The sequence below is a fragment of the Calliphora vicina genome, chromosome 3 (assembly GCF_958450345.1).
Source record: "Calliphora vicina chromosome 3, idCalVici1.1, whole genome shotgun sequence".
NCBI lineage: Eukaryota > Metazoa > Arthropoda > Insecta > Diptera > Calliphoridae > Calliphora > Calliphora vicina.
The window spans coordinates 97995273-98018930 of record NC_088782.1 but is presented as its reverse complement, the minus strand read 5'-3'; the positions used below and the strand labels follow the sequence as shown (position 1 = coordinate 98018930).

Sequence of the window (23658 nt, the reverse complement as noted above, 5' to 3'; positions counted from 1 at the left end):
ATTTAAATTTTTGTTTTTTAATTTTAAAAATTTTTGTTTTTTAAATTTTAAAAATTTTTTGTTTTTTAATTTTTTTTTTGTGAAAAAAATTGGTCGTTGCAAAGGTCTTTGAAATATCTATCATTAGATATCCATATTGTCTAAATTAATGACATAGTAATCCAGATATAGGTCAAAAATCGAGGTTGTCCTGGTTTTTTCCTCATATCTCAGCCATTTGTGGACCGATTTTGCTGATTTTAAATAGGAAACTTCTGTGACAGAATTATTGAAGATTTGAATCACGAAGATATCTGGGGTCTTCAGAAAATTGATTTCAACAGAAAACAGACAGACGGACATGGCTTAATCGACTCCGCTATCTATAAGATTCCAGAATATATATACACAGAAAAAACTAATTCTTAAACCGTTTCAATTCAAATATTTGTCACATATTGAACTGGTTTCAATTATTTCATAATTAAATCAAGTATTAATTTGCCCAAAAACAAAATTTCTTGAAATTTTCTATTGAATTTTGAGTTTTGAATTTGATTATTTTGACAATTGAATATACAATTTTCGTTATTGGTGGAATTTCAAATACAAAAATTATTGAATAGATAAGTTTAGTAATTGAAAACACATTTTTGTTATTTTTTGTGTTTCATTTACGAAAATTATCTATTCAAAATCTGTCCAATTTTACCAATTTTGTACTTAGGTAACCATGATGCATCAAATCTTTTTTTGCTGTTGACCTGTGTTATGGATACAAATTTGTCTACCAACATTTGCTGAACGTCATATATAATATTTTGTAGTTATGAGAAACACTAAAGAGAGAAGAAACAAGGTGTCAGCTTATAACCAGCGTTGTTCAATGCTGAAATAAATGTAAGTCTGGTTTAATTTAAATCGTATTTCTGATCGTTACCCAACTAAGGAATTAAGCACTTATTTTTGTAAAGTTTAATGTTACAATTGCACTTGTAAAGACAATCAATCAATTGCACATTTGTTTCCCAACTTGACCTAATATATTACAACTTCTCATATTAACTAAACATATTGTAATTTTGATTTCGATATTGTTGAACAAAGAAAAATAATTTATTGATTTTAAGCTTCAGTGTCAAGTTTAAAGAGATCTTAAATTTCTAAAAAAAATAAATTTTTTAATTGTAATTGTAAACTTACAAATTATTGGTAAATGACTGATTAAATCGAATGTGAATATTAAATTAAGTTTTATATTAATAAATCAGTTTAAATTTTATTATTAGAATAGTAATTTGATTTTGTTTTATGTTGGTGTTAAATGAAATAAAATTATTTATAATGAGTATAAATGACGTTGACATAAAGTGTCGTATACATTTATAGGTGGTCAAATAACAGTTTAGTATTTCGAAATAAATAAGAAAAAAATTTGAATCATAAGGGCGTCATGTATTTATAATTTATGGAGTTTGTCTTTCGAACATATTCAAAAGTCATGGTTTTTATAGGTATAAACATATGTCCTACTACAATTTGTTTTTACCAAAACTGGATATTCGAAATCTTATTTTTAGTGATGCAGTAAAATAGAACACACTTCAGAGTAATAGCAAATGTAATTTGTTTCTGTAAATATGATTTAACACCAAGCCAGCAAAGCGACAAACTTTTTCAATAAAATTTATTTTTAATATCAAATTTTAGATATTAGAAACAAGTTTAAATCCTTTGTACTAACTTTACAAGGGTATAAAAAAAAACAAAACTAACCACAAAAGAAAATTAGTCTGATTCATCCATATTTTTTTTAAATTTTCAAAGAATAAAAACACGAAATGTGTTAATTGAATGAATTATGGCTGTGTGATATAAAATTCTTATGAAAAACACACAAAAAATGGAAAGTAAATAACGATTATATACAATAAATCATAATGATTTATTGTATAAAATTAAAATTATCTTTGTTATTTTTACAAAATTGTTGCTTTCAACCACTAACAAGGAAGTGCAAGTGTCAATTAATATTTGTATCAATTCTCTCTACAGTTGGGTTCCTAATTTTCCGAACTTTTTCCATTCACAAGAAAGAATACTATCGGATTTTTTAAAATTGTTAGCTTTTATTTTGAAACATTTCTACAATATAAATTTATTCAAAGTATTGGCCATTGTTAACTATGACGTTTTCCCATCTTTCTAGCAACATATGGATTTCGAGCCAAAATCCAAGAACGATTCAAGCCAATATCGGATACTGTGTTCCAAAGTAAAGCGTATCCCTAATTTTCCCAATTAGGAACGCTATTCTACAGTAAACTCTTTGGATTTTTAAGAATTATTTTTGTATTTAAGCTTGCACTTTAATTACTTACATATAAAGAGTGAGTCAGAAAAAACTTATACAAATTATTATGTTTTTAATACCGTTAGCTTTGAAAAATATGTCAGATATTATCTTTTCTAAATCATTAATTTTCAACTGTTATTTCGCTCAAAATTTACAGTGAATCCAATATGGATTTTCAAAAAAATAGCTAAAGATTTGAAGTTTCATCGTCACACTGCACAGTGGGGCAGATTCAAAATTTTTTGGAAATAAATCTGGCATTTATAAATGGCTGGTCCGATCGGGATCAAATTTTACGTATTCGAGTTTAAGTTATTAAAATGGGCCCAACAACTGATCCGGGGGCGGCCCTCTGGGGGCTCAAATTAGGGTACCTTCAACATGTACAATTTTAAAACACGTGCAATTTTTTTGTTTCCCACCCATTTCAAAGATTTTTATATTTATGGAAAGCGCTCGGCTAGGTCTTGAAAACATGCTAGCGTGTGCTATATATTTCTTATAATTTCCGAGTTATAGGCATTTCAAAATTTAAATTTTAAAATTTTGCCAAACCTTGGTCTGCTTTTTTAAAAATATATCTCGTACTTTAGCACCGAATGAACTCGAATTTTTTTTGTTAGTTAGACAACTAAATTATGATTAACATACAAAAGATTTCAGAGCAATATCAATTAAGGATCCAAAAACAAACGATTTTCAATTTATATATTTAAAAATATAATTAATTTTTGCTGTTTTTTGGCCGAAAAGGTGACTTAACTCTTTTTTTATTAAAAATACACTTTCTTTAAGAACATATAGCAATTTTATATTTTTCTGTAAGGTATCTTTACGGAGAACATTCTGGTATAAAAAATATGTCCCATTTTTCGAATATGTCGCCTCTACACCCTTGGGAATGTGACCTATTTTTATATATAAATTTAAAATTTCCTAAAATCCCAAAGCTGGGATCAGAAAACTGAAAACAGCTTTTAAAACCCTGATGTGTTCCCTATTTATCCCCAAAGTATTTTCCCAGCCCTGAAGGAAAATACTGGGATTTTTGCTACAATTTTTAGGAATTGCGGGATTCCCTTTGACCTTGGACTAATTTTTTTACATTTTGTTATTTATTTTTATACCCTACACCACCATAGTGGGGAGGGTATTATGCGTTTGTGCAGATGTTTGTAACGCCCAAAAATATTAGTCTAACACCCACCTTAAAGTATACCGATCGACTTAGAATCACTTTCTGAGTCGATTAAGCGATGTCCGTCCGTCCGTCCGTCTGGCTGGCTGTCCGTGTAAACCTTGTGCGCAGAGTACAGGTCGCAATTTTGAAGATATTTCGATCAAATTTGGTACATATTATTTTTTCGGCTCAAGGACCAAGCCTATTGAAACTGGCTGAAATCGGTCAACTATTTCAGTAAGAAAGTATTGTCGGTCAAGCCTGACCATATAATACCCTACACTTAGTAAAAGAGCAAAAACATTTTTCTTTTAAAATTTCAATAATTTATATTTTTGAGTGATTTTCGGAAGTGGGCCTTATATGGGAGCTATGACCAATTATGGACCGATTACCATGAAATTAGGTCGTGTGATTTATGTCTATATTAAAGTTAACTATGTTGAATTTTGTGTGTATACCAACATTTTTAAGCGATTTATGCACGTTAAAGTGATTTTCGGAAGCGGGTCTATATGGGAGCTATGACTAATTATGGACCGATCGTAACAAAATTTGGTGACATGAATTTTGTATATATAAAACTTATTTGGAGCGGAATTTGTGGAGATACATATATAAATTAAACATTTATGACCGATAAAGTCCAATTTCGGAAGGACATTTGTATGGGGGCTAGTTTCAAATAGCTCAGAGTGCCATCATATTTCTGGCCAGATCTGGCATCATGCCTCTATGGAAAAGGCCCTTATTCAAACAATAATGTAAATTTTTTACCACGAGAGGCAAATCCACCAAACTGTCCAGAACTTCGGCCTGTGAAAATGTATCCCAGGACATATCCGATATTAAGCGTAAGTGGAGCACCTCATCGAAGAAGGTAACGGAAGCAACTATAAAATCTTTAATGGGAGGATTTCCGAAAAAAGTGGATAAATTTATAAATACCGAGTAATATGCCAATATTTTAATGTTTGAATAAATTTACGTATTTTTTGAGAATTTTTATATTGAACGGTTTAAGTTTTATTTAACTTAACACAAGTACAAGCTTTTTCTGACTCACTCTTTATAACTCCCTTAAAATTGTAAATCAATTTCCCAATTTTAACTTGAATATTACAAACAAAGCTAAAATTTATCACTCAACAACTATAGCGCCCAATATTAAGAACATATTTTGCCCATTTACCATCAAATTAAAAATTGAATTATGGACCATGAAGCACGTATACAAATCATTATTATAAATAAATAAGTATTTGTGTTAAAATATTTCTGATAATTATTTTCAATAATGAAACAATAAATAAATTATTGTTCACGTATATAAAAATAACTAAAACATTAACTGCACATGTAAAATATTAAGGGAACCTTAAATAATAATAATAAATAAATGTTACTGAACCACAAAAAAAAACATCTTAACGCCCCAGAAAATAATGACGAATAAATGAATCTGAAAGATGTTGTAATATTGTAAATAAATGAAAGTGCATTTACCGCTACTGCACACTACGTATTCGAGTACAATCGCATCGCAAACAAAAATACAATGAACTTTTCAAAACTTGTCGAATTACATGGTAAGTACGTGCAGCGGATTAAAAGAATTTTATCGCCAATTAAGTAAATAATGATGTAAAAATAATTGTTGAAGTAAATTCAAGATCAAGGGAAATGTATAAACACAATACATGTAATAGACCTTGTGATGAAAAGTTATTCATTTATTTGAATAGGATTGTAATTGTTTGATGTCTTGCTATATTCAGGCAATGATCTCTTTCCGAAGTTATTGCAACAATAAGCAGTTTTTTTGGTTACTCAAATAAAACAGAAATGGAGCTATATTCCTAAATAATGAGGAGAGTTCACAAAGCTATTTATTGTTAAAACTGGAAGACCTAACTAATCCGTAAAGGGCTATATAGTTCAATCAGACTGTCATAGTTTTAACTGAAACCTGTGGATTGACGGGATGACATCAATATCAGGAGTATACTGTTTACATTCAATATTTTCAGCGTACAAATACTCATACTTGAAAGGAGGCACTATAGAGGACAAATTGTTTTAAATACGTGAGCCATCCACTCAAATGTTAAATATGACGACTTCACATTTTAAGTGGTTTCCAAATCCCCCAGGTTGCAAAAATGCAAATATTGAACGAATTATTGTCAAAAAGTATAAGTTAAAATAGAGTGAACACCAGCTATCAATAAGAAGCAGTACATTGCTACTAGGAAACTGATGCAAGTCATTCGTTTAGATGTGGATAGCAGACTTTGAAGTTACCGATAGAGGAACCAAATCCATTGAAAAAATCTGATGATAGTTGGTTATGTAGTGCCGAGAAGGAAGGATTGATATTTATCAGTCATGAACTAAGTTGCGTATTAAAACAATCATTCATCATTTCGATTAGGCGATTATGATTACAATAAAAATAGTTCTGAGGATGTTGGAAAAAAGACTCCATACATTGGCAAAATAACATCATAACTTGATTAAAACCCCTTCGAAATTGTTGTGTTTCACAGGGAAGTATCGTAGGTTCAAAACACTCCTTAATTTAAGCCTCTGATTTGCCTATGTGCGAATATGTTTAAACAATCAACATGGTGTTCTTGGCCCGTCCGCAAACCTCCAGTAGCTTCTATGGAATTGGTGCACTACTTTTATTAGTCATGAGAAAACATGCTTAATAAATAGTCGATTACGAGTAAAGTAAAAACAATGATTTTGCAATCCAGGAAGTGGAATGTCCATCTGTAATAAAGATTCCAAATACTTAATGAAGATTTAAAGAACCAACCGGTAGTTTTGATAAAATTGTAGAGAATTATACACAGATATATTAGACTACACTCCTGTAGAGCGTGGCAGTTACAAATAAGTGAGTTTTTGTCTTTTACCTTGTCGGAGAGGGACAGCGCATTCTACAAGTAATAATAGTAGACAACCTGAAATCCATCTCATCCAACGCTCACTCTTCTATAAGATTCGATATCGCCGACCAGTTTTTTACTCATTGTCTATTTCATTTCCCCGGAATTGTTACTTTGGAATTGAGAGCCTTCATTGATGCAAGGCTGTCCACGTAGATATTTAAGTTGAAGTTTCAAGATTTAAATCCGGGTTTCTTCTGTGTCAATGGCAGAGACCTCTATCTGGAAGACGGTGCAGATGTAGGGCAGTCTGAGAGAGAACAAGTTCATCAGAGAAAATTGCCGAACAAGTGTCCGTTTTCGTCTTTGAACCGTCAGGTAATTAAGAGCCTTCACTGATGCAAGGCTATAGGTAGATATTTATGTTTGAAGTTTCGAGATTTAAATATCGGTTTCTTCTGTGTTGATAGCAGAGGCCTCTGCGTGGAAGACGGTGCAAATGTCGGGCAGTCTGAGAGAGAACAAGTTCATCAGAGAATATTCCCGAACCAGTGTCCGTTTTCTTCTTTGAACCATCAGGGTAGAGATCGCGTCACCCCGAAGTACAGAATTTGCGGCTCAGTCATACTTTATCGGTTTTCTAATCCTAAAGCTCTAACAAGCAAAACTTCTGCATCTAATTTACACTATATCACTCGGCTACCTTTTGTAGACGCAATAGACTGTCTTGAAACACATATAGGATTGTGGTGCAATAACGTATATTTTGGTAAATTACAAAGCCATTTAATTAACAATGAGTTTAGGACCAAGAGTTCTATAAGTTGGGACCAATGACTCAGTATTTCGATAAAAATGTTGTTTTTGAATTTTACCTTGACCGATGCATAGTGGCGCCTGCAGAACAATTGAGGTTGCAAAAAAGATTGAATGAACCTATTTTACAGGAAACTGTCCAACGATTTCAAATATGCTACTCTTATTACAATCAGATTTTTGCTTCAGATGATATAGCCCTTCAAAGTTGACTGATTTTCAGTGTTCAAAGAGAGCACAGTATCTCGAAAACTAGATAACGGATCGTCATTATTTTTGATTCTGTTGATATGAAAATTGTTTCGTTTGCTTTGTGTTTGTCCAGGTAAATCAATATTCAATAAATATTATTTATATTTAGAGAATACAATAACAATAATAGTGGTTCAAATTTGTTTATCTACAATCAGATTTGAAAAATTTCTCTAACTACGCATATTTTATAGATTTAACATGATCGAAATTCTTAAGTTTTTTAATTAAACAAAGAATTTATTGATTTTATACTGATTAAAACTACCACTGTGACAATACCGCTCAAATGCCACTATTAAATTAGAAACCCTTATAAAAGCTGGACCAACATTGTACAGCCAAGTTATTTTATACTTCTTTTAAAACCCTGGTTAAATTATAAGTCAATTTATCCGAAAATTTTTTTTCTGGTTTTTGGTTTAATTTAGTGTTAAAAAATTCCCGGGAATGAAACGATTTTTCAATTTCCTTCCAGGGACCGCAAATAAATATTAGTCCACCAACGTGTTACACGGACATAATATTTTCTTTTTATACCCTCCACCACCATAAGTGGTGAAAGAGGGTATATATAAGTTTGTCATTCCGTGTGTAACATTGAGAAATATTCATCTGAGACCCAACAAAGTATATATATTATTGATCCTTATGAAATTCTAAGTCGATTGAGCTATGTCCGTATGTCTGTCTGTGTAAAACACGCTCACGTCCAAAATAGACAAATAAAATTGGTAAACTTGCAAGAAAAATGTTTACTGTTCTCCTAAGCAGTTTGGTATTGAAAATCAGCTATATCGGTTCAGTGGTACCAGAGTTATGAACCAAAATGTGAGACAACCTAAAAAAAACATGATAATTTTAAAATTGTTTTTGTTATTTGTGCAAATATATTGCAGATAATACCATAAAATTACACACGTTATTTTTATGTTAAAAGGACTAACTCTAGTAAAAATTATAGGAATCGGTCCATGATTTCTCCTAGCCCCCATACAAATTTCTTCCCGAAATATGGTTTTATGGTCTGTAAATGCCTACCAAATTGCAGTATCCACACAAAATTTAGGAAAAATAAGTTTCGTGCTTAAAAAAATCACAACACCAAATTTTTTGTGGATCAGCCCATATTTGACCATAGGCTCCATATAAAGTTAATTTCCGAAAACCACTTAAATAAGCATAAATGTCTTATAAATATCGCTATTAAGTTTAAATTCGTCATAAATAGTCCCCATATATACCAAAATCGGTATACCTGATTCTATGAAGATCGGCCAATAATTAGTTATAGCTCCCATATAAGGACCACTTCCGAAAAACACATTAACCTACATAAATATCCTGAAAATATCAATATCAAAACAAAATTTTATACAAATCTCTAATTTGTATTTAGAAATCATACTACAGGATTTTGTGAATATCGGTCCATATTTTACCATAGCTCCCTTATAAGGTCCACTTCTGAAAATCAGTTAAGTACACATAAATCTCTTATAAATAGCTTTATCATGCTAAAATACAAATGTTAAGTATATACATAGAAATTACTGTACCAAATTTTACGCAGATTGGCCGATAATTGGTCATAGCTCCCCTATAAGGCCCATTTCCGAAAAAAATATTTAAAACAAATCGATATCAAAATGAAATTACGCACAGATTAGTAATTTGTATCCAGCAATCATACTACTGTGCATATCGGTCCATATTTAACCATAGCTCCCACATAAGATCCACTCCCGAAAATCACTAAACTCCTCATAAATTTCTTACAAATATATTTATCAGGTTGAAATTCGAAACAAATTTGTTCAATATATACAAAAATCGTTGTACCAATTGTTACGATGATAGGCCCATAATTGGTCATAGCCTCCATATAATAACCACTTCCGGAAAACACATTAACCTTCACAAATATCCAACATAATCTGTACTGAACCAAAATTTTACACCGATCAGTAATTTGTATCCAAGAATCGTACTACAAGATTTTTTAAATATTGGTCCATAATTCGTCACAACTCCCATATAAGGTCCACTCTTGTTAATGGCGTTGTTTATATGAAATTGTACAAAAATAGCACTCAAATACTTAGGCCCATAATAGGTCATAGGTTCCATATATTGAACCAAAAAAGTACACAGATTAGTAATTTTTAAAATCATACTACTGAATTTTGTGCCATATTTGGCAACAGCTCCCATATAAATACATAAAAATCGCGTTAAAATATTTTATGACAATCGACTCATAATAGGTCATATCTCCCATATAAGTCCCACAACCCAATATCTTGAAATTTGTCTAAAATATTTGTATACCCTTTTTTATAATCTGTTTCTTCAGTGAAGAATCTTCACTTGAGGTTAAAAAGGAAAAATGTTGATCCAAACGTATTAACTTATTATTAGGTATATAAATTGTTACATTTCATACGTTCTAATAGGAATTTCAATTATAAATTGCTGAATTAGATCTGCGTAAACTAGTCTTATTAACAATTGTTATATTATTTCAGTTGTTATACCATCATATTTAGGTGGAGGGTATTTAAGATTCGGCACGGCCGAATATAGTACTCTTACTTGTTTGATATATTTTTATTTTTTTTTTCGAAAATATGGTCAGGGAAAGAGTAAACGCATTTGATAAAATACATATCTGTTAAGTCGGCTCTAAGACATAGCAAGTCATGGCCGTATTGAATCTGATAGATGTGGGATTAACGGATGGATAATTTTACCATTCAATGAATTTATATAAAAATGTCGGTATAAGGGAACTAAACAACGATTTTGGTATTCATTAATATTTCATGCATTGAGAGTGCAAGGAACTGTTCAAAAAACCTATAGAGTTACTCGATTGACTCAGCATCACAGCATGTAACTGAGATCAAAATTCACAATTTTGGAACTAATAGCTTCTCAAAAACTAATTCACTGACATTGAGAGGATTCTTTTAGCTCCCATGCATGCAAATAATCTAACGGAATACCCACATGTAACAATTATGATTTCGCACCTTTAACCACCTGTTAATAACTGAAGCATACAATCAAATCGAATAAAAACGGTAGCCGCTCAAAGAAAAAAAATCTGTTGTTTCTTTTGTTTTTTTTTTTTTGAAAAAAGGTGTTATTTAAAACCATCACAAATCAAACATTTTTAGTATCTCGTATTTAAACAAAAGTATGGATGGATATTTGTGCGATACCAAGTATGCAGTAGATACTTATGTACATACGAAATGTATGATGATTGTGTGAATGTACGAATATTTATCTGCGAACACACGACATTACTGTGCTTATTGCTGTTGTTGTTGTTGTTGTTGTGTTATACTTTACACGTAACAAACTTGTTGTGATACACACATGTATGAACAGCAAATGTGTTGTGTGAATGACTGAATGAATGTTCGCATGGATGTATGTATGTATGTAGTAAGTATTTACTACATATTTTAATAATACAATACAATACAATAATACAATAATAATAATAATATTGTATTATTTTTATTTCAAGTTCATTACCATCATCATCATCGTGATTATGTGAAAAAAAAGAGATTGTACGGTGTATTTGTGTATACCGCTCATAGATTTGTGTTGGAATAGTTGGGAGTTGTTGATTGTAATGATCATCAACGGCAACATCAACACCGTCATCATCGTCAGCATCTTCACAAACAGCAAACATAACATTGCTGCTGTTGCAGCACACATGCAAATATAACATATGTTTAGATTTGCTGTGATATCTAGATACATTCATCGTATTTGTATATTCGCATGCAAATGTATGTTGTTTAGAGAATGGGCTTTCTAACTGTAATATAATAGTACGCTATAATAGGATTTGTACACTAAGACCTAGTAAGACTGCTCTGAAGTGTTTTAATATAATTAAATGGCAGTATTAACTATATATTAACGAGCTTTCTACAGCAGTGCATTTGGACTTTTTCCATTCCAAAAATTAGTAAAGTTTTAATAAGCTGATTTCATAGACTATTACCTGCATTTAAAAAAAAGTGTACAAAAAAGGTCAATTCACAAGGTCTCCTATCATGTCATATTGTCATAATATCCTAATATTTCACAATGGTTTAAAAATGTTGTTATGTATTGCCTTTCAATCAAAAAATTTCCTAAAATAATACTACACTGTATGTTATGTTTATTGTGTTATCGTAACCAACCAGCCAGCCGAAAGCCGAGCCGCCGAGTCCTTGTGAATTGACAAAATATTTTTGGTTGTGCTATGTTGGTCCAACATTTTTATACCCTTCACCTTCGTGAGAAGGTGAATTCCCGTGAAAAGCTCTAATGATAACATTCCTCATAAACTTGTTTCATTTAAACAAAATTACTCAACTGAATTTTATGGGGATATGTCCATAGAACCTGCATAAGTACTACTCATATAAATTTTAACTTTATAAATAGTAATATCGCCTTATATTCTGCGCGAACTACGATAGAACTATGATCAATTATTTACCGATCTTGCATTAAAAATATTGACATTGTAATGCCCTTTCCATGAGGAAATTAGAATGTTAAAATTAAATATTAGACCGTTTCCAAAAACTTTCAATATGATTCATCACACGGATATGATTAATTGCGGGCGAACATCGTTAAATCGATACAGGAAGTGATCCTGAGTAGTTTGGTATACATTTAGGTGGATGTTGAACTTATATTTTAAAGAGTTACAAATAACAGGACAAACGCTTAATTTACCTTTGTTTTGATCTAAAATGGTAGTTAAATGAGTCATAATATCAGTTATCTTTTAATATTTTATTTATTATTTAAATATTTCATTCCAACGTATTGCTTTTGGGGTTGGTGATAGCTTATCTCGATCTATGTCGTGCTTTCTCAGAAATTGCACTATACGAGTTATTATAAATAGGATCTCTCTAGACGAGTTCAAGGTTGAATCTGGCTCCGTTATTTCTCTTAGCTTATTTCTTAATTATTTAACATCCTTCCAAGTCATACTTTCAACCCTATCTATTGATTTGTAGCTGATAGCGTAACATATAACGTAAGACTCAATATTGTATGTTAACCCATTAACGCATGATAGATCATGTTGAGTTTTTATGAGCAGTGTAAATATTGGAGAATCAGAAGCTCTTGATATTCTAAGGATGAGAATTCAGTGTGATGACCGCTGGACAAAACACATTTTTCAAGTGTCTAAAGAAGCATTCAAGTGCCTCGGTTTTTTAAAACGGTCTTAGAAATACATCACTCCAGCTGATCTCTTTATAATTTACACCACATACATATATCCGATCAACTCTCATGTATGGCCCGGTGCTTTGAAGTCTATTCTGGAGTTACATGAAAACGCGAAGATGCTTATCGGTTACAATAAGGTAACCAGTTTTATCGATTCACTGGATCATAGTGGCAATATGTGTTGAGTTTTACTGGTTTATCGATACTACAATATAAAGTGTTGTTCATTAACAAGGTCTCATCTATTCGTGGTCGCTTAGACAATGGATCGTACGACACATTACAGGGAACATTCAGATTAAACTCTTCCATTTTTGGAGTTTCTAGATTTGGAAAGATCTTCATTATTTAACTGAAACAAATGCATGATTTATTAGCTTCAAGAATAGTTTAATATAATTATCTTATTGTGAAAGATTGCCGACTAAATATACTTATTTGACATAGCGATTATTTCGGTAACGGTAGCTTATCGGAAACCGCTATTTTTGTAACGGTAATTTCGGTATGACTTAAATGATTATTAAAGTTCAGAAGAATTAAAAATTAGGTGACATAGGTGTTTACAATTTAAATTCCCTTTATTTCAATAAAATGATTGACAACATTTGTTAAAACAGTCTGTTTAATTTATCACATATTGAAAGTATGATCAAAACTTTGTTAGTTGAAATAGCTTTTTTCGAAGTCCACAGATAACCTACTGTGCCACATATTATATCAATATATCAGCGGTATAAAAATGCTGAGATACATACAAGGAAAAGGGACCTGTTATTTTAACCCTTAACTGGTGTCGATATTTCCAGTTACGTAATTGGTATCGGGGGTCCAAATTGACCCCATTCAAGAAATGATATATTTACTGTTCTAAACATATTTTTTTTTATATATTAAATTAAGCAAACATTTTCTAATATAGAAATAAAAGTTTTATTAATTCAGTTTGTTCACAGAGAAAACAGATTCGTGATAGCAACCGAATTTGTTGCCAATCGAATGATTGTATCTTAGTAAACGAATTTTACAGTTGTGGCTACACAATTTTAGAAGTGGTAACAAAAGTTTGGTTGCTTCAACCGAAATTCTTCTTTTTCAACTGACTTTCTGTTGATAGAACCGAAAAATTCTATGTGTGCAACCGAATCATTCGATTGTCAACAAATTCGGTTACTACTACGAATCTGTTTTCTCGGTGTATATATTTTTTATATATTATACTAGTTGACCGCCCCGGCTTCGCCCGGTAGCATTTACTAATATTAGTTCTGCAAGTTTCTCCAACCCACATACACATGCCTGTTCTTATTTATTTGCAAATAAAATATCAAAATTTGTACTGCATACTTTAGGGAGCTTTTTTATTACAGTTGACTGGACTCAAAAAAAAAAAAATTCCGAGTTTTACCCCGAATTTTTGAATTTTTTTCTTTACAAACCATCTCCTGAAAATTTTGAATCGAATAAAAAACAAGTAAGAAAGTATGGTCGGTCAAGCCCGACCATATAAAACCCTACACTAAGTAAAAGAGCAAAAACATTTTTCTTTTAAAATTTCAATAACTTATATTTTGAGTGATTTTCGGAAGTGGGCCTTATATGGGGGCTATGACCAATTATGGACCGATCACCATGAAATTAGGTCGTGTGATTTATGTCTATATTAAAGTTAAGTATGTTGAATTTTGTGTGTATACAAACATTTTTAAGCGATTTATGCTCGTTAAAGTGATTTTCGGAAGCGGGTCTATATGGGAGCTATGACTAATTATGAACCGATCGTAACAAAATTTGGTGACATGAATTTTGTGTATATAAAACTTATTTGTAACGGAATTTGTGGAGATACATATATAAATTAAACATTTATGACGGATAAAATAGTGGACCGATTTCAACCAGTTTCAATAGGCTCCGTCCTTGGGCCGAAAAAATAATATGTACCAAATTTCATCGAAATATCTTCAAAATTGCGATCTGTACTCTGCGCCCAAGGTTTACAGGGACAGCCAGCCAGCCAGCCGACCAGACGGACGGACGGACATCATTTAGTCGACTCAGAAAGTGATTCTAAGTCGATCCGTATACTTTAAGGTGGGTGTTAGACTAATACTTTTGGGCGTTACAAACATCTGCACAAACGCATAATACCCTCCCCACTATGGTGGTGTAGGGTATAAAAAATCAGCCAAATCGCTCCAGCCGTTCTCATGTGATGCCATTACATACATGGACCATTTCAATTTTATATATATAGATATACTTTCTTATATAAATTGTAGCCTTTTGTTTTTAAGTATTTTTTTAATGTTGGGGTCCATTTTGTCCTCATGATACCAGTTAAGAGTTAACATGGCGTAGACATAGGAGATAGTAAATTATTACATTTTTTTGTTTTTGGTTTTAATATTTTTCACCCACAAATTATATTTATTTTGATTAAAACTCTTACACCTTAAAAGTTTCGTTTAAAATGTTCCATTAGTAGTTGCAAATGCAGTTTATGAAAATGTTCCAGATTAAACATGCTGGAACTGTGCTAACTTAATGCATGACGGAAGTGTGGAAAAACTATTGGCGCCAGCAATAACATGAAGGTAGAAGAGATTTTCTGTTATATTGGCCAAGCACATTCATACACATCTGAATTATTATATTAAATATTGAAATTTTAGATATGAAGTAGATTAAAGCAATTTTTAACATTCAAAAAAGAATAATGAATGTTATTGACTCATATTCGTTTTGTTTGTTTCTTCTTCGCCAAAATAATAATTTGTTTTATTTATTGCTGCTTAAAAAAAAAAAAAAAAAAAACACTAAAATAATTATTTATCCAACTAAAATTACATAAAGTTTTTGTAATGCAACGCTTCGGTAGTTCGGTGCATTGAACTTCATTATCGCGTTACACGAGTACTGGGTGTTGTTTTATGCTTTTATTATTATTATTATTTTGTAAGAGTCTCACATTAAATTTGTTTTGTGTGTATAAAAAGTTTTTTTTTATATTTTATTTGCAAAGAAATAATAAAAATATTTATTTTTTTTTATTTACTTTCGCACCACCAACACTCGTCAAAATTTAAATGTGATTTAATATTTTTTTTTGCAAACATAACACAGTACAACATTTTTCAGTCCATTGCTTTGGGACTCAATTCTGACAATTGCACGTGAAAGTAGCCCCAAAAATAAGAACTTCTGTATCATTAGTTTTGTCAAGTTGGCTGCCATAATAATTTAATGGCCATACGAATTTTTTTCCTCAAGGTGGATTTTTATCACTTTTTCTATATTTTAGCACGGTTATATCTCGTATAAAGTTGCATCCAGTGCCTTAAAAATCGCAAAAATGTTCATTTTTTATATTTTTTTACCAATTTTTCACCTTTTTTGCTCAATAACTGGATTACAAATCCAATTATGGACCGAACACCATGAAATTAGGTCGTGTGATTTGTGTTTATATGAAAGTTATTTATCATGAATTTTGCTTGTATACCATCATTTTTAACTTATTTATTAACTTTAAAGTGATTTTCGGAAGCGGGTCTTATATGGGAGCTATGAATAATTATGGACCGATCATAAAAAAATTTGGTACATATAATTTGCTCGGCACAAAGACGAAGCCTGTTGAAATTGGCTGAAATCAGTTCATTATTTCACCTAGCCCCCATACAAATGTCCTCCCGAAATTGGACTTTATCGGTCATAAATGTTTAATTTATAAATGTATCTCCACAAATTTCGCTCCAAATAAGTTTTATATATACAAAATTTATGTCACCAAATTTTATTATGATCGGTCCATAATTATTCATAGCTCCCATATAAGACCCGCATCCGAAAATCACTTTAAAGTGAATAAATCTGTTAAAAATGATGGTATAGAAGCAAAATTCATGATAAAGAACTTTCATATAAACACAAATCACACGACCTAATTTCATGGTGTTCGGTCCATAATTGGATTTGTAATCCAGTTATTGAGCAAAAAAGGTGAAAAATTGGTAAAAAATTTGAAAAAATTGCCATTTTTGCGATTTTTAAGGCACTGGATGCACCTTTTTCGGATAGGTATGTTCCGTACTTTTCTTCTACTTTTCAATATATACAACTTTGCTTCAGGCACAAAAGAGATATTCCGTACGGTATACGAGATATAACCGTTCTAAAATATAGAAAAAGTGATAAAAATCCACCTTGAGGAAAAAAAATCGTATGGCCATTAAATTATTACGGCAGCCAAATTGACAAAACTAATGATGCATAAGTTCTTAATTTTGGGGCTACTTTCACGTGCAATTGTTAGAATTGAATCCCAAAATCATGTGTTGTACTGTGTAATTTACGTTTTTTTTTTAAATTTTTTGCGAATGTAATTTTTTTTATTTTGGATAGTGATAACAAAAAGACAACAAAAAAAAAAACTAAATAAACAATCATTTAGAATACATTGACCCGCAGCAGCACATTGACTGAATTATAAATATAAGAAGTAAGAGTGATATAATTAGGCTGGGTCGAATTTTGTATACCCTTCAGGGTAATTGTAGAAAATTACCCCGGAAGTTTATTACTGGGGATGATGCTTTTAGCTCAAACATTTAAATATAGACATTTTGAGTTGAGCTACTGGATTATGATCAGTTGATTATTTATACAAAATTTTCAATTAATCTAAAGCTCGGATTCAAGGTTTCACTGAGCATGGAAAAGTGAAAAGTTAAAACCAACAGCAGCTAAGTTTAGGTAATAACAACACAAAATTCATAATTAATGTGTTGCAGAATCAAAAAGATCACTAGGCAATTTAGTTGCGCAAGTCTCTTGTCCAACAACGAAACAGCATGTAAAAGTTTCTTCTACTTAATCCGACATTACCTCTGGCATCTACAAACACCAGAGACTTGCGCAACTAAATTGCCTAGTGTAAAAGGGGTCTTACTTAGACTCGTTTCACATTAGGTAATTTAGTTTCGCAAGTCTCTAGTGCAACAACAAAACAACTTGCCGACTACAAGTACTCTTTACTCAAGTTTGAAAAAATTCTTCTCCTTGAGCTACAAAATTGTGTAATGTGAAATGGGTCTTGGCGATATATGAACGTAAATAGTCTCACGTTCTTTAACTATATAGATTTTCTCCAAATTATAAATATCTACTTTAAAATGTTACAAACACTATGAACAATTTGTTTTGTCCATGATAAAGATTAAGAACGATAAAATAAAATAGAGAAACTTAATTTCATTATTAATTTTAAAATATTATTTAAATTTTAGTGGCACGTGTTGCTGCTATAAAATATTATTTGCAAATTTTTGGCCAATAGTTCCAGGTTGTTTAAACAATTTAAACAAATAGCATAAATGAATTCGGATAGGTTGGTTGACCTCTTTTGAATTTTAATATTATAATTTGGAATAATCGAATAATCATATTCTACTATATGATTATCTCTATTTCTGAAGCTAAAGAAGATTATTTTTAGACTAGCAATTTAAAAGTTTGATTATTTTTTGCAAATTGAAAGGGAAATCGGCGATTGATTTAGCATTGAAACAAAAATATTCAAACTTGTTTTATCTTATTGAAATTTTCTAATATATAAAACTAATTTTAATTACCTAAATGTTATTAAAAAATCTGTAGTTATTTTGGAAATCCCCTTAACAATCCTCCACAAAATTCGATCATATTTATTTTGTTAAAATGTAAACAATTTTTTTTTTGCTAAATTATTAACAGGCCATTGAACCTAATCTACAGTAAACAATTTAAAAATATAATATCAAGCTATTTTTAAAAGATTTTTTATTTCCTAGAAATTTCATCGATAAGTGAATCGAAAACAAAATATTTGTTACATGTTCTATTTAATTTCGTAGGAAATATAAAAATATGCACGTACCATGGGATTCAAAGGGGAATTTATTTAATAAATTGTTAATTGCATTAAATGAAAATAAGGCTAAGAAATTCAAATATTATTAGAAGTGTACTATAATAGTCAAATGAATGTGTTTCATTAATGGGTTTAAAGCAAGCATTCTCAATGAAAGAGTTGTTTCGAATGTCAAACTCCATATATAATAAATTAAATAATTGGTACATAAATTCGCCTTGCTATTAATAAGACATACACGAGTCCCCATGCTTTGGGGCTCCATTATCCAAATCCAAAGCGATTAGATTTCAAAACATTCTAGAAGCTTTTAGAAGCTCTGGAATAAAGCAAACTGCTTAAGCTTATGAAATTATTTATACAAATATAGATAAATTACAAAAAAAAAATTACCCTAGGGAGAAGGGAAATGACATTGAAATTTTTATGTGACTGGATCTCCGGTGTAGGTACCGGTTCGAGTTCTAACACTTCATATGAAAGGAAGTTATAAATTTAACATTATCGTAGGTCCAGAAGGCAGTAAATTTACACCTTTTAGACACTCTGTGTGACAGACCACAAAACTAACCCAAATGAATCTAGTACTGGTCACAAAATTGGTCGACGTGCAACCAATATGACAGAAAGAATGAAAGAACTCATTAATCTTGTTGATAACTTAGTACGATCAATAAGTCTTTAAAGTGATCGAAAAAAAATTTTGAAACTTTTGTTTCTGCCATGAAGATTTGTTCCTTTAGAAACTTTTTATAACTTACAATCCGATTTCATTTTATTTATACTGACCTGGAATGAAAAATTCAGTCCTATTGTACTATTTGACATCCAAAAATTCCGAACTGTTGAAATTACTAATAGACTAATTTTTCTCTTTTTGAAACTTAAAAAATACAATTCAAAATAATTATCTTCTAAATCCATTTTCTAAAGTTAGTTGAATTGTTGAACTGTACTGTTTCCAAAAATGGTTTTAATTCAGTACCATGCCAAAATGCTTCCGCCAAGCTAACTTATTGGTTTCCTTGTTCAACTTACGGACAAAAGGGACTAAACACACCCAGACCTTTTTTCGGATGAGGCTTTGATGTAACGGTCACGTGGTGGTCTCACTTGTATTCATCCTTGGTGTAAGGAAGCAAACGGCTGAGCAGTATAAATGTTCTTCAGGCTGAGATCATAGTCGAAAAAACACTAAACTTCGGATACAATTTTTAGGTTATACTCAGAGTCAGGAAGCCTTGAAATCTCTTATGGGTGGTCTGGAATTATACAATATCTTCTAGGTAACCCTGATGGTTTATATTTATCCTTAGTGTATGGATGATAACGCCTGTTTCTTTTAGATTGTCTGATTAGTTTAGTATTCTATAGGCTGAGATCACAGTCGAATAAACACTAAACTTCGTATAGAATTTTCAGTTTTTACTCATAGTCAAGCAGCCTTGAAATCTCATATTTCTGAACTATATGAAATCCAATGTTGTCCTGAATTGCTGGTTATCTCCATATTAGATGGTAAAACATTATACAATTGGACTTGTTTGGGTACCGGTAGACCAAAATGTGCCTGAAACTGACCTAAAGGGTATCCTCGCTCTTGCTTTCATCGTGCAAACAATGAGTCAAGAAGGACGAGTGATTGTACACAGACAAGATGGTCGTTTGAGGCGGTCATATGCCCTGTGTATGACTGTCATTGATCAGCAACTCTAATAAGCATTCTGCATGATCGACTGCTGAATGTGGTGGCATGATCACTGCTATCGTCCTGCTCAGTGTGCACGCTAGGATATTGAAGGACTGAAAAAAATGGTAGGGTAACTCTTTTGCCACTGCCCGGTCTGGCTGATCAGTAATTAGTCATACTGGGTGACTTCTTCTTGCACTACCTGATCGATATTTTGGAGACAGACTTCAGAAGGCTGGATATCATCTTATGTGCAATGGAATGATTTTAATTATAACTCGAACTAGTTGGATAAAGTAATTGATTTTCTCTTTTCGACCCCTTTACTAAGTACCTCATGGAGAACGCAAATGAGTCACTCTATATAACTGCCCAATTTAAGACTATTTTTTGGAAACTCGAACTATCTTTTAAAATACTTTTGGATTTTTATTTGGCAGCATATCATCTTTCATTTCGTCAAATACCAGAAAGATTATTTAAAATTTGGGGTGCACCAATTTCACTTTGGAATTGATTTGCGGGAATCGAACCCGCAACCCTCAGAGTAATTGTTCAGCACACTATCGACTGTTCTATCGCGGCTGTACAGAGATTTTTACAAATACCAGAATGATTATTTAAAATGTTTGGGGTGTTCCGATAGGCTTGTTCGTAGTGTGCTAGTCTGTCAGTATGGAGTTTGCGGATTTAATTCCAGCCAGCCAGCGACGGTTTTCTTCGTTACTCAGCTTGGAAAATTAAGTTAGAATGCCCTGACATAAATGTCATACTGAGTGGGTTCAAAGGCCAATATATGCCCATTGTAAGATCGGATCCAAAACACAACTAATGTAGTAAATACGTATCTGATTTATATTTTCATCATGGACTGTCATTCCTTTGTAAGATTATGGAAGTTAATTTTTACAATAATCATATAATTGAGGTTGAACTCTGACGGACTGACGGACCAAATCTAATATCAATATACCCCATAAACTTTCAAGCATTTTGATATTTGAAATCAACAAGTTGAAATTTGTTTGAATATATTATAATTTTTCCCAAAAGAAAAATTTTTCATAAAAAAATATTTTAACAAAACATTTTTTTATTAAAATTTGTTCACCAATAAAAATGTAAAAATATTTAAGCAATTCGTAGTATAAATTATTAAAAATGTGTTCGGATTTACTATAATAATTTAAATTCAAATTAAATCAGTGCTCCCCACACCATTCTGTGCCATAAGAAGAAATAACTCGTAGAGCCTATGAGCATACGACAAAGAAGTCCTCCTCAAATTTGTATAAATAAATTTTGATAGGGAAATAAATTAAAATATTTAAAAGGAAAATTAAATAAAATGTATTTTTGTAATTCTCTATTTTCAACACAGCAATAAACCTGTATGTATTAAAAATAATATATCCAAGGAAGAATTCACTTCAATAGTTCTAAAACTTACTTACGATCCGATATAAAGAGAAAAACCTTTAGATGTTTCTTATATTTTGTTTAAAAATTATTTTAATATCGAACAGTTTCTATTTTAATACAATTACCATAATTTATAAAGGTGTTAGATTAACAAAATTAATTGTCTAATAGTACCGGCTTTAAAGGCTTCACAATAATCATATTAATATTTCACCACTTTACTTTAGAATATAATAAGAATTTATGATTTTTAAATTTATTTGTAAGTTTTAAAATCTTGCATCAAGTCCATAGTTTATTTTTTTAATATAAAATCATTTTTTCTAACAATAAATTTTAGTTGTTTTATTTCTTGTGAAATAAAAAGTTTCAACGTTAATTTTGTTATTTTTTTTATATAAAACACCAATTACAATCCTACCTTTTTATTTATAACTCCGCTGGATATGTTTTAATATTTAATCTGCAAAATAGCATTGGTTAAATTGCTATTAAGTTATCTTTAATAAATTTTATAATATAACTTTTTATTATTTTGAAATTCCTTACAGGAATTGGCAAAAAATCACATACATATATGGCACTGTTACTTTTTTGAAAATTAATAAAACTTTTATTTGTTAAACAAATGAATTAACAAAACTATGAAACAAAACAAAACGATATTTCTTTTTAAAAAAACACGATATTAATGAAAATTCTTTAAGAATTTTTGAATTAAACACAATTGAGCCGCAACAAAATAGTTTCATACAATCGATTGATTACACTACAAAACAATTCAAATTAAAAGCAGTGATCGCAGAAACAATGAATGAAAATTGTGCGTGCTTGAGTGTGTGTGAAAAACTTTGTATCAAGTAGAACTTTGTTAAACGCTTTTAATTTTAACCGTTTTGAAAACCGCGTCTGAACGTATCCGCATCCGCTTTCGTCAAAGACTAATGCCACAATGCGAACATTTGAACGAAACGAGCTGAACGAACGAGATTAAACACATACTACGATTCGACTCAAGTCAATAAAAAACGAATTAAATGAGAGTGATCGTAAGTGAGCGAGGCGAGCTTGCCCGTTCGTCCGTCAATCAACAGTTTGTCGTGGATGTAAGGCAAATACTAAATAATAAATATTCATGTTAAGGTGTGCGTTAGTATCTGTGAGTTTGAACGATCGAATATAAAATCAACAAGTAGTAATATATAAATAATAATAAAAAATAAGTAAAAAAAAACAATAACAAACGATACACACCACCAACAATAACAACAAACACTCCACTCCACTATGTATGAATCGTAATCATGAAATCGTAGTAGTAGTACTTGTAGTAGCAGTAGATACCTAATGATCAAACGACCGACCGACCCATCAACCAACCAAACACCGAACCAACCAGTGAAATAAACATAAGCCAACAAACAAACACACCCAACAAACCAACTAACCTAACAACCGATCTGCAAGTCTGAACGTTCGTTCCACAGAGGCCACGAGAAGAAGACTAAAAAAAATGTTGTGTTTGGCGATTGTAGGTTTGGCGCCGTTTAATACTGAAATTGACAACAACGACAACAGCAACAACATGCAAACAAAACAACATCTACGATCTTGTTGAAAAGTATTGCTGATCGGTCGCATGGCATGGCTGACTGGTTGCTGGTTTGGTTTGGCTTGGCTCTTTTAAATGTTGATCGGTCAGGCGGTATGTTTTTCGTTATTGTTGATTATCTTCTCTCTTTCCATTGATCGATAGACTTTAATCGATTGATCATGCATCACCTTCGTCATCAACATCGTCAGCATGCAGCCATTGAGACTGAATGAAATTGTTGTCATTCTTATTTTTTGTTGTGTTCACAGAAAGAAAATAAAATA

The 23658-nt window shown here is 31.3% G+C and overlaps 1 protein-coding gene across 1 annotated transcript in view; it reads right to left on the bottom strand.

The window, feature by feature from the left end:
• The window catches only part of shd (shade), a 67156-nt gene extending 44361 nt beyond the window's left edge, over positions 1-22795 (bottom strand). Inside the window, exon 1 of the mRNA XM_065504514.1 lies at positions 22202-22795. The gene's annotated coding sequence lies outside the window, so the exon portion shown is untranslated. The remainder of the gene's footprint in view (positions 1-22201) is intronic.
• Positions 22796-23658: the final 863 nt, after the last annotated feature.